Genomic DNA, 5451 nt, shown 5'->3' with positions numbered 1-5451 from the left:
TGTATGTGTTCTATTTTTACTTTCTGCCTCATTAAAATTATGTGCGAAGAAGTCATTCCTTTTTCAGATAATAGTGGTAAAGTAAAATTCCAAATAAATTCTTTACATGTACATGAAGGCTGATGGCGTGGTGGTTGGTCGTATTTTGTTCATTCTTATTTTTGTTGGATTAATATTGGTAAATCTCTGGACAATAAGACATGTTGATTGTGTTTGGTATTTTAATAGCTATTGATGCTTCCTTCCTTTATTTAAGTATTCTTCATTTGGCAAAAACTTGTCGCTGATTTATACTGTGTACGAGAACTAATCTTAGTCGCAAAACATACCTTGAGTCGCCCAGATAAATGCATCGCATTGTACCCGCATGATGTAATAGTAATAACTTTATTGGCAAACAGAACAAAATACACATTTGTGTACATATACAATAAAATAAAATTCAATTAAATTAACTGTCGACCAGTGTTGAAGCCATTCACAACATATGACACGCCACGATCCAGTGGATCTGCTTGAATTAACACAAATAATAATTGTTGTGAACGCAAAAAAAAACTTTCTCGAGAAAACAAGTAAGTATACACTGAAGACTGAATGGAAATAGCTAAAGCTACGACTTGCAATGCCAAGCACAGCTGACAGTTTTGCAGCCTGCCGAGACGTCACTGGAAAGGTATATAGGCTGCCGAACAACGATGAGACCTGAAGGAGTAACTAAAGGTAGGGACACATTAGCTAAAATTTCATGGTAGAATTTCGCTCTATCGCGGTAAATTAAAAAAAAAATGTCAAAAATTTGAAGAAGCGGGGGGGGGGGCATTGGAAAAATTCACTTTTAAAAAAGTTTTCTAAAATTTCTGAAAAAATTCAGGGACGCAGATCTCGACACGCTGATTCTAAAAATATAGCATGTGGATGGTCGCGGAGCAACATTTTCGAAAAAATCGGTACGAAATGCGAATTTTTGAAAATTTCTAAAAATTTCGATATTTCAATGGTCGATTCCAGAAAAACGATTGCAGTTATCAAAGACACGAGGCCGGAATCGAATTCTAGAGCTCGAAATCTACAAGAAAATGTGTTTAGTTAAGTTTCAAAATGTCAAAAATTTACAAAAATTTGAAGGGGGGGGACCATTGGAAAAATTTCACTTTTAAAAAAGTTGTCTAAAAATTTTAAAAAAATTCATGGACGTAGATCTCGACATGCTGATTCCAAAAATATAGCATGTTGATGGTCACGGAGCAACATTTTCGAAAGAATCGGTCCGAAATGCGAATTTTTGAAAATTTCTAAAAATTTCGATATTTCAACGGTCGATTCCGGAAAAACGATTGCAGTTATCAAAGACACGAGGCCGGAATTGAATTCTAGAGCTCGAAATCTACAAGAAAATGTGTTTAATTAAGTTTCGAAAATGTCAAAAATTTACAAAAATTTGAAGAAGGGGGGACCATTGGAAAAATTTCACTTTTGAAAAAGTTGTCTAAAAATGTTGAAAAATTCAGGGACGTAGATCTCGACATGCTGATTCCAAAAGTATAGCTTGTTGATGGTCGCGGGGCAACATTTTGGAAAGAATCGGTACGAAATGCGAATTTTTGAAAATTTCTAAAAATTTCGATATTTCAACGGTCGATTCCGGAAAAACGATTGCAGTTGTCAAAGACACGAAGCCGGAATTGAGTTCTAGAGCTCGAAATCTACAAGAAAATGTGTTTAGTTAAGTTTCGAAAATGTCAATAATTACAAAAATTTGAAGAAGGGGGGACCATCGGAAAATTTTCACTTTTGAAAAAGTTGTCTAAAAATGTTGAAAAAATTCAGGGACGTAGATCTCGACATGCTGATTCCAAAAATATAGCTTGTTGACGGTCGCGGGGCAACATTTTCGAAAGAATCGGTTCGAAATGCGAATTTTTGAAAATTTATAAAAATTTCGATATTTCAACGGTCGATTCCGGAAAAACGATTGCAGTTATCAAAGACACGAGGCCGGAATCGAATTCTAGAGCTCGAAATCTACAAGAAAATGTGTTTAATTAAGTTTCGAAAATGTCAAAAATTTACAAAAATTTGAAGAAGGGGGGAGACCATTGGAAAAATTTCACTTTTAAAAAACGTTGTTTAAAAATTCTGAAAAAATTCATGGACGTAGATCTCGACATGCTGATTCCAAAAATATAGCATGTTGATGGTCACGGAGCAACATTTTCGAAAGAATCGGTACGAAATGCGAATTTTTGAAAATTTCTAAAAATTTCGATATTTCAACGGTCGATTCCGGAAAAACGATTGCAGTTATCAAAGACACGAGGCCGGAATCGAATTCTAGAGCTCGACATCTACAAGAAAATGTGTTTAAGTAAGTTTCGAAAATGTCAAAAATTTACAAAAATTTGAAGAAGGGGGGACCATTGGAAAAATTTCACTTTTGAAAAAGTTGTCTAAAAATGTTGAAAAAATTCAGGGACGTAGATCTCGACATGCTGATTCCAAAAATATAGCTTGTTGATGGTCGCGGGGCAACATTTTGGAAAGAATCGGTACGAAATGCGAATTTTTGAAAATTTCTAAAAATTTCGATATTTCAACGGTCGATTCCGGAAAAACGATTGCAGTTGTCAAAGACACGAGGCCGGAATCGAATTCTAGAGCTCGACATCAACAAGAAAATGTGTTTAATTAAGTTTCGAAAATGTCAAAAATTTACAAAATTTGAAGAAGGGGGGACCATTGGAAAAATTTCACTTTTGAAAAAGTTGTCTAAAAATGTTGAAAAAATTCAGGGACGTAGATCTCGGCATGCTGATTCCAAAAATATAGCTTGTTGATGGTCGCGGGGCAACATTTTGGAAAGAATCGGTACGAAATGCGAATTTTTGAAAATTTCTAAAAATTTCGATATTTCAACGGTCGATTCCGGAAAAACGATTGCAGTTGTCAAAGACACGAGGCCGGAATCGAATTCTAGAGCTCGAAATCTACAAGAAAATGTGTTTAATTATGTTTCGAAAATGTCAAAAATTTACAAAAATTTGAAGGAGGGGGGACCATTGGAAAAATTTCACTTTTGAAAAAGTTGTCTAAAAATGTTGAAAAAATTCAGGAACGTAGATCTCGACATGCTGATTCCAAAAATATAGCATGTTGATGGTCACGGAGCAACATTTTCGAAAGAATCGGTACGAAATGCGAATTTTTGAAAATTTCTAAAAATTTCGATATTTCAACGGTCGATTCCGGAAAAACGATTGCAGTTATCAAAGACACGAGGCCGGAATTGAATTCTAGAGCTCGAAATCTACAAGAAAATGTGTTTAATTAAGTTTCGAAAATGTCAAAAATTTACAAAAATTTGAAGAAGGGGGGACCATTGGAAAAATTTCACTTTTGAAAAAGTTGTCTAAAAATGTTGAAAAAATTCAGGGACGTAGATCTCGACATGCTGCTTCCAAAAATATAGCTTGTTGATGGTCGCGGGGCAACATTTTGGAAAGAATCGGTACGAAATGCGAATTTTTGAAAATTTCTAAAAATTTCGATATTTCAACGGTCGATTCCGGGAAAACGATTGCAGTTATCAAAGACACGAGGCCGGAATCGAATTCTAGAGCTCGAAATCTACAAGAAAATGTGTTTAATTAAGTTTCGAAAATGTAAAAAATTTACAAAAATTTGAAGAACCCGGGGACCATTGGAAAAATTTCACTTTTAAAAAAGTTGTCTAAAATTTCTGAAAAAATTAATGGACGTAGATTTCAACATGCTGATTCCAAAAATATAGCATGTTGATGGTCACGGAGCAACATTTTCGAAAAAATCGGTACGAAATGCGAATTTTTGAAAATTTCTAAAAATTTCGATATTTCAACGGTCGATTCCGGAAAAACGATTGCAGTTATCAAAGACACGAGGCCGGAATCGAATTCTAGAGCTCGAAATCTACAAGAAAATGTGTTTGATTAAGTTTCGAAAATGTCAAAAATTTACAAAAATTTGAAGAAGGGGGGACCATTGGAAAAATTTCACTTTTGAAAAAGTTGTCTAAAAATGTTGAAAAAATTCAGGAACGTAGATCTCGACATGCTGATTCCAAAAATATAGCTTGTTGATGGTCGCGGGGCAACATTTTCGAAAAAATCGGTACGAAATGCGAATTTTTGAAAATTTCTAAAAATTTCGATATTTCAGCGGTCGATTCCGGAAAAACGATTGCAGTTATCAAAGACACGCGGCCGGAATCGAATTCTAGAGCTCTAAATCAACAAGAAAATGTGTTTAATTAAGTTTCGAAAATGTCAAAAATTTACAAAAATTTGAAGAAGGGGGACCATTGGAAAAATTTCACTTTTGAAAAAGTTGTCTAAAAATGTTGAAAAAATTCAGGGACGTAGATCTCGACATGCTGCTTCCAAAAATATAGCTTGTTGATGGTCGCGGGGCAACATTTTGGAAAGAATCGGTACGAAATGCGAATTTTTGAAAATTTCTAAAAATTTCGATATTTCAATGGTCGATTCCGGAAAAACGATTGCAGTTGTCAAAGACACGAGGCCGGAATCGAATTCTAGAGCTCGAAATCAACAAGAAAATGTGTTTAATTAAGTTTTGAAAATGTCAAAAATTTACAAAAATTGAAGAAGGGGGGACCATTGGAAAAATTTCACTTTTAAAAAAAGTTGTTTAAAAATTTTAAAAAAATTCATGGACGCAGATCTGGACATGCTGATTCCAAAAATATAGCATGTTCGTGGTCACGGAGCAACATTTTCGAAAGAATCGGTACGAAATGCGAATTTTTGAAAATTTCTAAAAATTTCGATATTTCAACGGTCGATTCCGGAAAAACGATTGCAGTTGTCAAAGACACGAGGCCGGAATTGAATTCTAGAGCTCGAAATCTGCAAGAAAATGTATTTAGTTAAGTTTCGAATATGTCAACAATTTGCAAAAATTTGAAGAAGGAAAAATTTTACTTTTAAAAAAGTTGTCTAAAAATTTTAAAGAAATTCAGGAACGTAGATCTCGACATGCTGATTCTAAAAATATAGCATGTTGATGGTCACGGCGCAACATTTTCGAGAGAATCGGTACGAAATGCGAATTTTTGAAAATTTATAAAAATCTCGATATTTCAACGATTTCGGAAAAACACAAAATTTACCAATTAATTCGGATTATCGAGGATCTACTGTACTTTCATTGTGCTTTAGGTGCGAGAGAAGTTCTGTTGAAACAACTTTCGCCCAATTTTTTTTATTTTATCTTAGATACCATTCGACAATATTTCGTAACATGTTTACTTTACAACGATTCTCTTCCAAGTACTGCACCATAGACGTCGTGAGCAACAAAATGTACCACGTCAGACTGTTTTCCGGTACACAAACGAGGATGAAAACGACAAGTAAATTAAAGGATTACTTTGTTTGACACTAGGTTATT

The sequence above is a fragment of the Zophobas morio genome, unplaced genomic scaffold, assembly GCF_036711695.1.
Source record: "Zophobas morio isolate AGI-343-1 ecotype UQ-CSIRO unplaced genomic scaffold, CSIRO_AGI_Zmor_V1 ptg000026l, whole genome shotgun sequence".
Classification (NCBI taxonomy): Eukaryota; Metazoa; Arthropoda; class Insecta; order Coleoptera; family Tenebrionidae; genus Zophobas; species Zophobas morio.
This window is presented reverse-complemented; position numbering follows the sequence as displayed.